The sequence below is a fragment of the Panthera tigris genome, chromosome C2 (assembly GCF_018350195.1).
Source record: "Panthera tigris isolate Pti1 chromosome C2, P.tigris_Pti1_mat1.1, whole genome shotgun sequence".
NCBI classification, from domain to species: Eukaryota; Metazoa; Chordata; class Mammalia; order Carnivora; family Felidae; genus Panthera; species Panthera tigris.
The window spans coordinates 156,962,553-156,974,819 of NC_056668.1; the positions used below are offsets into that span (position 1 = coordinate 156,962,553).

General features: G+C 41.1%; 1 pseudogene; it reads right to left on the reverse strand.

The window, feature by feature from the left end:
- Nucleotides 1-254: 254 nt before the first annotated feature.
- LOC102969657 lies at nt 255-1,094 on the reverse strand (annotated as a pseudogene).
- Nucleotides 1,095-12,267: the final 11,173 nt, after the last annotated feature.

Genomic DNA, 12,267 nt, shown 5'->3' on the forward strand with positions numbered 1-12,267 from the left:
AACACTCATAGGACAAGTTACTTGCAATCCAAGGTTTTGCTGTACATTTAAATAATGTGTAGGTGACTGCATGACTACAGCATTGGTAACTAGATGATAACCAATTCAATTAGAAACCAACTAACAACTGTCTAAATATTTAAAATACAGCTCTTGTTTAGATCATCCGTTGTTTTGATCACCTTCAAAATTGCTGGTCAATTTGGAAATATATTAAGGCCAAATCTGCTGATATCCATTCCCAGTGGTTTCTTTCAGCTGTATAAAGCCTCCAATTCCGGGGCAAGGCCAGGTTTGTGGCCTCCAGCATGAATGCTCTTCTCATCTACCAGAGCAGACAGGCCTGAGTCTGGGTGTAGTCCATTGCAATTAAACTAGAGTTGTTGACTTTTGCAGAGATAGAAACAGTGAGATCCAACTGATATTTGGCTGCAATGTCGAAGTGAGTGCAGTCAGTACCTCACGTCCAAGCAAGGTTTACTGAAGTGTCAAGATCTTCACATACTTTCTGATTAATTGATATTCCAAATTCTGTCCTATCATTGACATTAATGTGTAGATGGAAATCCCCAGTCCTGCAGCCCACTGCAAAGTTAATTTTTATCAGCTTTGATCTGACACTGTCAAAGGTCATCTGGTACCCAGCAAGCCAGCTCTCATAACCAAAGACAGCTGAACCATGACTCGCACATCCAGCAAGATCAAATTCAACATCACAACCAAGGTTTACACACTCCCTCTTATAAGAAGACTTGATTTTACCACTATTCTTACCCATGTTTGATGAAAATGTAATATCAAATGTTAGTTTCAAACATTCAAATATCAAATGTTAGTCTTCAATTGTGATTTCTATTCCCACACTGTTGCCAGTGTTCCATTTTTCTGTGAAAAATTTCACAGCATTTATATTTGGTCTCCACAGTTCCAGCAACTTTCCCAGTGTCTGTATTAGATGTTGAGAACTCCACACCACTGCATGACTTTGTTTTCACATCCAGTTTCATCAACCCAAAACCAAATCCTCTGTTGAAAATATTTCTAGCAGCTTTGCCAAGGTCAGCTGACGAAGGAGGAATACACGTTGGCTGCATCCGTAGGTCACCATGGCAAGGCCACAGATCTGGTGGTCTCCTGAGGGGGGCTGCTGCCGCTGCTCCACTCACAGCTAAGGCCACTGGGCTCACTCAGAGTCAGGCTGCAGCTATCGAAGCTGGAGGCAGATATGTAGGACTCAAATTGTGGTTATTTTATAACAAATGCATAATTTGTACATTGAGCAAGCATTACAGAGGTGTGGAACCAAAATGAAACTTCATGTTTGTCTTTCTCTGATCCTCTAAACTTTCTGCAGTGAGGAATAGTATTCTCCAGAGCCTGGATGAAGACTTGGGCAGACTGAAAATTCTCACAGATAGTCCTATGTTGCTTTTAGCCATAGATAGTCTCAAATAGAGAAATTAAAATGTCTAGTGTCATGTGATGGTCAGACTCTAACTTTGATTGTCAGTTGGAATGGCATTAGGTTATCTCCCCTCTAAGTTCATTCCTGCTTCCAGATGGAAGTTTCCAGTAGGGAAAAGGGATCATCCTTCTCCTTGCCCCTCTTTCTAAGCTCAATGCTTTTCCTGGCCTCCTTTGTCTCCCCCTTACTGGTAGTTTCAGAGAGAAGCTAGGCTTGAGATGGGATGGGTTGCGGCCAAAACCATCTCTCATGACTTCCTCAGAGACTCCTCTTATCCCTCAATCTGAGAAGGTGCATCTATATTCCAGATGGTCCTTGAAATTCTGTCTTTAGCCCCTGATCACCTAGCATTCTCCTCTTAAGGTCACCTCATACTACCAGCCGGTCCCACTGGCCAGGACCTTGTGTCAGCTTCTCCTGCATGGTCCACATCTGGTGTATGGTGGATGCTGTCAGGTCTCTTGCCTTGACTAGTTCTAGGAGTGCAGATTCTCTCAACCTGGCCAGGCTGCTGGCTTCACTACCAAGATGGAAAGCCAGTTCTTCCCCACTCTGGATTACCTTTGGTAGAAGGGAGTCAGACCCCATCCATGGTTCATTTTAGCTTTGTGAAGAATAGGTGTAGCCATGCACTGAAGAAAAAGTTCTCAGACACTGAGACTGAGTGGACATGCAGGGCTGTCTCTGCCAGGGAAATAGTAGCCACAGAAACTGCACATAGTCTTTATTTCATGTTCACCAGGTGTAAACATCAAAGAATGTTAAAGCATGGGAGGAAAACACAAAGAGCCTCCAGACATAGACCAAACACACATCTGGTGTTTATGTGAAAGCATGCAGGGAAGATGGGCAGTTTCAAGAACTACTAGGTAATTACAGTGGGTCTGCTCCCTGACTGGCTCCTGGGAGATCATGGGGCTCTGGATCTCATAGTGCTATCGCGTTTGACAGCCTTGAGACCAGAACATTGCTGATGTTTCAGCAATTACCCCATTTACTTTCCTGGGGCTTACAATACATTCTCTAGAAATAACTCCACAAATGGGTCAGGTTCCAGATCTGGGTCTCCCAACTGGATGGAATCCTGGTCAAATTTCCAACGGGTTTCTTGGAAGCCACCCTTGCTGGGCTTATGTCAAAAAATGTCTCCTTCTAATGGAGGGAAAGGGACAGGATTCAGCAAAGCACCAGCTCTCACCAAACACATCCTTTCACCAAGATCCACACTAATGTAATTGCAAGGGTCCCTAAATGTGGAAGGTGGAGTGCCAGAATGATTGATGTGAAAAGACTTGACCAGGCATTTCTGACCTTGAAGGTGGGAGAGGCCACAAGCAAGGAATGCAGGCAGCCTCTGGACAAGGCAATAAAATAGATTCTCTCCTAGAGCCTTCAGATAGGAACTCAGGCTTGCCTGACACCATGATTTTAGCCAGTAAGACCCATTTCTGGCTTTTGACCTCCAGAACTGCAAGACAAATTTGTGTTGTCTTAAGCCACTAAATTTGTGGTAATTTGTGACAGCAGCAATAGAAACTAGTACAAAGAAAGAATGGAGACAAAACCAGGAGATTCCAACAGAACATCAGTGCCAAGGGCAAATAAACATGTAGACTTTGGAGGTGTCAAGCCTATAGGACTTGAGAATGTCACTTAAGTGCTACGTGCTTGAGTTTCCTCATCTGTAAAATAGGCTAGCAACAATGTTATTTAGAAGAGCGCCTTGTAGATTCATCTATTAACATTATTAGTACAGGATGATATAGAAGCAACTATAATGATCCCTTACCTGGACTGTATCCTGATATGAAAATCACTGAAGAAAGATGAAGACTCCCTAGTTATCCCTCAGACTCTGCATGTCCCAACTCTGACCCCATTCTCAATCTGCTACGCCCTCTAAAATAAATGGTCCATCAAGAAGACCCTCCATATCAGTCTGAACATTCCCATCACTTTCCTGCTCTAACAGAAATCTGCCTGTACCACAGGACATTTTCGCTGTACCCTCCTTAATTGTGGCTAAGGAGAATTTGAGTCGGGGATATAGTTAGTTTGGGATTTGTGGGATATAATGATGAAGATCCCTGCACTCCAATGTATAGTTAAGTTACTGCTTCTCTGCTGAACTAGGAATGATTTCTTCTGCCGTGCACTGAACCCAGTGTGGGGGCCTATGGACCAGACTTTGTATCAGGATATGAAAGTGGTCTGCAACTCCCACCACAGAAGTAAATGAGCGGTGGAGGAAAAACAAGATTTAGAATAAACAGGGTCCAAAGTTTATTACAAACAGAGGACTGAGTTCTCATCGGTGATCAGTTAAAATGGAAGATCTTTCTTGTTTAATACGCAAGGTAATGCAGCATATGTAATTATAAATTCTTTAGACATTCATTTCTCTTTTTTGATGTGTAGAAATAAATTAAGACCAACCAAATGAGAATAAGCAAAGTATATTTATTCAGAGCTTGCTATAACAATGAAGTCAACCACCATCACTCTGCCTTTGGCAGAGGCCCAAAGGCAAGCAGAGGAGTGGAAAGGTTTTCTAGTGGAAAAAAAGGAAAGCTTCACGTGTGTCCTGACTGGAGGCTGTTGGCATAAAAAAGCTGACGGTGGGCTAACTAGGAGTACCGTGTCCTATATGATTGGTTAAGGGTCAAATTTGGCTTTCTCTGATTGATCCTATGTTGGAAGCAAAAATTAAGAAAGCTGTCAGATTTTATTCAAATTCTGGTCATTTGGGATCAATTGGTACAGAGGTTGTTGTTTGGCTTCCTGGATCAGTTGTTAGAGATAATGCTCTGAATTCCTACAAGTCTGAGTTACAAATAGTAAGCTAGCTTCCTGAGCTACTTACTGTAGATAATGTTTTGGTTTCCTGGGCTGGTTGCTGGAGATTGTGGGTCAGAGTTCTATTTTTATATATCACCATTTTTATATATCATTGTGAATGTGTATATTCATCCTCTCAAATGCTAATCACATGAAGTAAAATTTATCAGGATTCCTGTGTGTTCTGGGCACAAACCTGTAGCAAAGTGTTGCTTTGTAACAGAAAGTATGGCAGTATAAAGACACATGTTTATATTTCCAAACTACCACTTATGAACAAATTTCAGTTGACTATCCTGGAAGAAAGATCAGATTGTTTATTCTCTCCATAGAAAATATTACAAAACTATTATCAAGTGAAGATGTAATCAAAGAGTGTAGCCAAAAAAGTTAAGAGAAAAGTTATAATAATATAGACATATACAACATATAACAGTACAGAAATTATACACATGATAATGATGTTATGTAACTTTTATGGATTTTGTGATGCTTGTGTTGTCAGTTTGTTTTAAACCTATAATCTCATTTGAAATTAAAACTTCATTTGAGTATCTGAGAAGGAAACCAATTTTCAAAGAACTAAGGAGAAAGGGTGTGAATAATTGGACCCAGACGCATCTGGCAGGTAAAAAGAAGAAAGGTATGGGAGAGCTTCGTTAGCACAGCCACAAAATGTTGAGATCATCAGTGAAAGAGTTAGCCTTGACAAATAGAGGAAGGCTCTTTCTGTGCAGCAGTAGAAAAAAAAATGAGAGAATAAATATACAAACAGACAATGGCCAGATGATCTATAGAAATAAAAGTCTGACTCCCCAATCTACAGCAACCTGCCCAAGAAATTAATCACCTTATGTACAATAAATGGCTCAGGAAGCCAGTCTGCTATCAGTTAGACTTGTAAGAAGTCAGATTGCTATCTCTAGTAACAATCCAGGAAGTTAATTACTTCTGTAACAATCAGACCGAAGTGGCTAATACTTGATTAATAACTGACAGCTTCCCTAATTTTTGTCCCTGTTTCCAGCTTAGGACAAATCAGAGAAAGCCAAATATGCATCCCTAACCTATCATATTGATAGCCCACGTGTAATTTCCCCAGGCCAATAGCCTCTAACCAGGGCATGCTTGAAACTTTTCACTTGTTTTAACCAACAAGCTTTCCCCCTGCTCTGCTTGCCTTTGAGTGTCTGCAATGGTAACTGACACCCAAGTAGACTTTGCTTTTCTCATTTGGTTTTGTCTTTGTTTATTTCCTTCAAGAGAGGGAACAGATAAATACAGAGATTTACTGATACAGAGGGAACTGGAATCTCAGAATGACTAAGAACACCCCAGAAAAGGAGACAGTTTCACCTGTGGAGCCGAGAGTGTAGAACTGAAGGCTTGAGAAGATGGAGGAGGTTTGCAGAGGGTGATGTGGAGAACAGAGTAGGGTATTAATAATAAGAAAGGGATATGGTGTGACGATTTTTGAGCAGCCAGATGGCGGGGTTGCAAATATCCTGTAAACTGAAATGTATAACTTTAGAGTAAAACTGCAACGTTGACAGGGGCCAGACAGGAAGCATAAACAAACAAAATTGGCTGAGGACAGTAGGGAATAGTGGAGACTGTGGCAAACTGCAGAGCACTGTCCTACCTGAAGGGGGAGCAGCTATTCAACTCCCCTTGTGAAGTCCAGATTTGTTTTTTATCTGACAGTGGTCAGGGGAAGGTCTCTCTTTGTAGCAACATTTGAGCAGAAGCCTGAAGGAAATTAGGGAATGGAGCATATAGATTCTGGTGGGAAGGAAGATTCCAGGCAGGGGGACAGCAAATGCAAAAGACATAAGGAGAGATCATACTTAGCTTGTTCAAGTGGCAAGTGAGAAGGCCAGTGGCCTGGAGCACCATAAGGAGGAAAGTGATAGATAGAATACTAGCACAAAAGGATACTAGGGACATGATTATACTTTGCCAAGACCTTGGATTTTATTTTAAATCTAATGGGTAGCCTTTGGAGGATTTCTGGGCAGAGACAACTTGATTTTAATGAAGTAACTTGACTATTAGGTGGGCAAAGTTAGAAATAGGGAAATCAGTTACAAGGCTTTTACAATAGTCCAGGCAAGAAAGGATGGTGGTGGCCTGACTAGGGGGCAGAAGTGGTGGACATGATAAGAAATGGTGAGATTTTGGATTTAATTTTCAGGTAGAGCAGTTTGCTGATGGATTAGATGGGAGTGGAAGAGCAGACCAGTGAGAAAGAGCATTCCAGAATGAGTCTAAGGTTTTTGACCTGGAATTACGGAGTTATCGCTAACTAAGCTGAGAAAACTATGGAAGAAGAAACTATGGAAAGATCAAGCGTTATCTTGGGGATATGTAAATTTAAAAATGTCAACTAGAGGGGCACCTGGGTGGCTTAGTCAGTTAAACCTCTGACTTCAGCTCAGGTCATGATCTCACGGTCCATGAGTTCAATTCTCTGTGCTGACAGCTCAGGGCCTGGAGCCTACTTCTGATTGTGTGTCTCCCTCTCTCTCTCTGCCCCTTCCCCACTCATTCTCTCTCTCTCTCTCTTTTTGTCTCTCTCAAAAACGAGCGAATGTTAAAAAAAAATTTTTTTTAATGTCAACTATATATGGTCTTAGCTTGAGCAGAGTCCAAGGCCTATGTGTAAGTAGTTTATTTAGGAGGTACAAGGGCCGGCAATAAGAAAAGGGAGAGTGTGACCAGGAAGGAAGAAAGGCCAATAGAAAGTTGTGTTATCAAGGTTGCTGCCATGTACAGTGAAAACTCAAATCTTCAAAAGTACCAAAAAGAATATGCAAAATGCCTCCAGGACTGTCTGAAGGGTAAGGGGCAGGAGCACTTATTTACCAGCTCCCCACCCGTAGTTTCTCCAGGCCTGCTAACACCACTGCACCTTCTAATTGCCCATGCCCTTAAAAAGGCCAGCTGTCTGCCCTGGGGCATTGAGGGAAATCCCTGGTGCAGAAAAGGAAAATTCTTGCTGAATGCTTTCTGCTAAGTGAGTCAAAGCCTGAAAGAACTGTTTATTGCAGCCATTTGAATCAGAAGCATGGGCAAGGGACTACAAAGCAGGACATGGTGCTAGAGATAAAAATTTGGAAGTCATCAATGTGTATGTAAACATACATAATGTCCTCTTGAGCTGGAAAGTGACTAAATAGAAGGAAATTTCCCCTGTCACACTTCAAATAAAACCATTTAAGCAACCATCCATTCTACCCATTCTTACCCTGGTAAGTTTGACTTTGACATAGTAGCCACTGGCATAGCTCCCTTCTGTCTGAGGTTATCTCATATTGGATACTGAAATAGGGATTCCCTCCTCCACAAACAAGATAATAGACTGCAGTGATGGCCCTAATTCAAATGGAAATTTTTACAGGCATAAATATAGGATCCCTTGCAGAGATGCTAGAGTGTGGACACCTGCACCATAGTCATTCCTGCAACTGGTGTGCAGCCATGTACAGCCATACACACAGAATAAATTTGTGCTTGCTTCAGTCTCTCACTCAGACCAGAAGTGCTTGTCTCCTGAAGAAACCTTACTTGGAAGTACAGGCAACTAAGCAGCAATCAGAAGAAACACTTAGGAAGTGATTGATTCACAGCACTTTTAAATTACTTAAAGCACTGAAGAGCTTAGACTAGACCGTTTCTAAGGTCCTATTCCCCTCACAGATTTCCATTGTGTTCTATTTTGGACTTGTTACATTGAGTAATTGAGTTCTGCCTCAATGGCACAATCAAAGACTTTTATGATCAAAGAGCATGAGTTCCTGGAGCCAGAGGAAAGAGTCGTGGCTCATCCTTGGCTGCTCTGGATCTGAAGCCCTCTAGTGGGGAGAGTTAATTGAGGTTCCCAAATCTGGACTTTAATATCTGAAGTAAAATATTTGGACTTTGATTTTTTTTCTAGAGGTAAAATAGGATCATCAATTAAAAGAAACACATTTAAAGGTTCCAATATGTTGTTACTTGCTGAACATCAGATTATATAATGTTCCTGGACAGAAGATTTACAATCTAAACTTGAATAAGAAGCTAACCCTGGAGAAAGTATTGAAAATACTTAGGAGAAAGAAAGGTGATTAAGTCTTGGGGGATCACCACATTTATTCTTTTGTTATTCATTTTTAGATGGTGAAAGAATGTCTCCTGACACTGTGTCAGGACAGAAGTTTTTCCTTTCATCCCCTTTGCTCCTTTCATCCTCATCCTTAGTTACTGGGGAGTGTGTGGTGGGGAGGGGTGTCTCTTACCAGAAAAAAAAGGAATTAAGTATTTTAAAGAGAGGAATATAATGCAGAAGATAGGCTAAATTCACAGAGAAAACAAATAGGGTTTCATGTTCCCAGAGATTCATAACAGAAAGCCACTACCACCCCTTGAAGCAAAGGGACATCAAGGTACCTGGTGGAAGCTGCACCACAGTGAGCCTGACCAGCAAGAGATGGAGTCTCAAAGAAGATGCAGCTGGTGTCTGATAGGCAGCCTAAGGTAGAGAAAATATCCCTTCTCCATTTTCCTACCAGTGTCCTCCATTGGCCAAATCTCACCCAAAGCCAACTGACCCAGGAGTGTGGAAAACACCCCTATGATTCAGAACAGGGCAGAGGAAGGGTGTGGAATTACTCTGAGTACAAACTGGCCAGTGACTGGTATGTTACAGAGTAAAAGTAATACTGTCAAAGCTGATAAATATTAGTAATAGAGAGGTCTTGTAGTCTTCTGGATGTTTGTAGAAGTAGACCATGGATCTGTAGGGCTGGCTTCATGGGCACATGGGCTGTGTAGTTCCACAAGGCCAACAAATTATGTAGCCAGTTCTGTGCATTAATAACCTACAGCTGTAGTTGTGGAATGTAGAGAATGTGGCTCTGCTGTCATCCTTCAAGGATAGAGCTAGGACCTACCACACACAAAGGACACTGGAGAAGCAGTGACTCTGAAGTTGACTTTGAGGGCTGAACAGTAGTGTCAGTCAGGACCCAGGGGCAAGGGGAAGGGGTTAATAGAAAAAGGTAGGGGACTAGAAGAGAAAGGACCCCAGACTCTCACAGAGGGCTGATTCTGTGTGGACTGAGATATAAGCCAATAGGTATGGGTAAATATTCTCATCTATCTTCTGAACTCCCAAGTGTGTGAGATCTGCCACTAGGAATATTGAATCCTTTTTTGGTAAACAACTTAGCCTGTCCTTTCCAGAAATTACCAAGCACAATGAAAGGATTATGATAATCATTTCACAGAAGAGAACAAGAGATCCATGAAAACTTGTATAAACACACCTAATCTCCTATGGTTTTCTGTGAAAGCAGTTTGGTATGGGGAATTTAAAATCTGTAGTAAAGATTAGAAATTTCTTATTCAGAACACTCAATTGCTTGAATTTGCAATTTCCTATGCTACTAAACTCTTCCCATTCTTTTTTTATGCATTGCTTAACAGTTATGGGTCATAAAAGTTTTTAAATTCTTGGGTCTATAGCTGTATTTAAGATCATCTGTTTTTATTCAGACCAAAGAAGCTGGATTCTTGAATTTTTATCTTTTATTTTATTGAGATCTTAGTAGCAAAAAAATATTTTGTAGGCAATAAATGTCAGAATTATATAGAATCTATCTTTTGACATATTGAGGTTTTTGTTTAACAAATCAACCTAATGTTTACAACCTGCTAGGCATTTGTTCTAAGTGCTTTACAAATATTTGCACACAAAACTCTACACATCTTTAGTCCTCCACTGGGGCTCTTTAACAAAAATATTAATAAGAGCAAAACAGTTTAATGAATACAGTGTACATCATGCAGGAGAAACCTCAACAAAGGGTAACTCAAAGTGATGGCTTAGAACTCTGGCCTATAAGATGCTATCATCTTCAACAAAGAACAATAGCTTTGTTTAGAAGTGGCAGGACAAAGGAAAATGGTTTTAGTCTTCCTAGGGTGGCAAACTGCAGGAAGATCAATATATGGGAAGAAACTAATGGAGTAAGGTTTATTTGAAAATTTCTCTAGTACCAGCTCTATGATGGTAAAGTCTAGAGTCATCTCCAGTAAAGCAGAATTTACATCCTGCCTTTAGGCAGCGGGCAAGGGGAGGGAGGTAGAGAAAGCTTTTTCTGTATTTGCTACTTCCTAATTGTCTTTAGCTCCAAATAATTTTTATGTCAAAGAGTCATATTTTGGGTAACATATTTGGTTTCTTTCAGGAGACACTATTATTTCATTCTACAGGTGAGAAAACTGAGGCACAAAGTGAACAAGCATGTAGCCTGAATTCCCTAAAATAGCTTTTCCTATTCTGTTATTCTTAAACTGGTTTCCCTTTTACTGGGGGTTTTTCACAAGAAGAAAGAAACAAGGGAAGTTTCTAGATCATTTACACCTCCTTTACCCGAGTTCTATTTTATAGAAGCTCCTAAGGATACTCCTCTTAAACTGCTCATCCAAACTGCCATAGTAGTCTGTGCATCATACCTACCAGCCTTTTACGTCCACACACATTGTGTTAAAAATCACCAAGTTTATCTTAAAACATACAAAATGCAAAGATTAACGGAAGGTATCTGCCCTGAAAGAGATAGAAAGAGCTGAAAGCAATGTGTTAGCAGGCAGGCAGGAATACCTGATGCTCCTTGCCTCCAACACACACACACACACACACACACACACACACACGTAAGGAGAAGGGTAGCAGGGAAGCTTCCTTGAGGGGTGACCCTCATACTAAATCTTGAAGGAGAATATGTAGTTCACCAAGCAGAAAAGCAAAAAAAGAATTTCCAGGACTAGCATGTAAAGACGCATAAGCATGACACAGCATATAAAGAGCAGGATATGTGTGGTGTTAGAAGATAGTTTTCCAAAAAAAAAGATAAAGTCATGACTCTCATAGAGATGTAAAAATGAACTTGTGCTAATTTTCTCTCATTAGGCAGATTTTATAAATACCAGTTCAAAGGATAAGTCTAAAACGCAGACACACAGATCAGGCATATTGAAATGAATGTGCCAATTGAGGCAAAACTGGCTTCTTCCACAGTGAGAGTGGGAAGTCAACTGAGGCTAAGACAGGATTTGCATGTCCAGAGACCATTATTTTGTATTGCTACCACTTATTTTAAAATTAGTAAGATATGTCCCATAGAATCAGAATCAGATAATGCAGAAGGGTGACTCCTACATATAGTTTTCCACTGAAGCACAACTTTTCCCCTACAGGGACAACAAGAGACAAAATTTGTTAAATATTCAGTGGCCACAGGAGAGAACCATAAAAGGTTTGGACTTCTTTCTGCTAGTTTTAGTCTCTAAGTAAAGGAGGTTCATGAAGGACCAATCTGGGAATGCCAGGATCTCTGACATGGGAGGGGCAGGGCAAGGCCTGGCAGCAGGTGGAAACCTCACTGAAATACCACAAGTGGCACCTGCCGGACACCAAGACCTGACCTTTACCTCACACCTGTTTGTATTCACTGACCTTTGTTCCACATTTTTCCTTAATCTCTTTTTTCCAGCTCATCTCTTAACTTGGGTAAATGGGAAGTGAAACTTCCCTTCAGCCATAGCGACTGCCCTAAGACCTCCAGCCAGCCCAGGCCACCCAGACCAGTTTGAATTTAACTTCTGACTCATGCTTGTGCAGATGGACCATGTTATGACCTCTAGAATAACTGATGATTACCTTAACTCATCATAATACTAAAATCCCCACCCAAGAGGGGCATCTGGCTGTCTCAGTTGGTTAAGCAAGTGTCCGACTTCAGCTCAGGTCATGATCTTGTGGTTCATGAGTTCGAGCCCCATGTCCTACTCTGTGCTTACAGTTCAGAGCCTGGAGCCTGCTTCAGATTCTGTGTGTTATGTGTCTGTTTCTGCCCCTCCCCTGGTCACACTCTGTCTCTCTCAAAAATAATAAACATTAAAAAATAAATAAATAA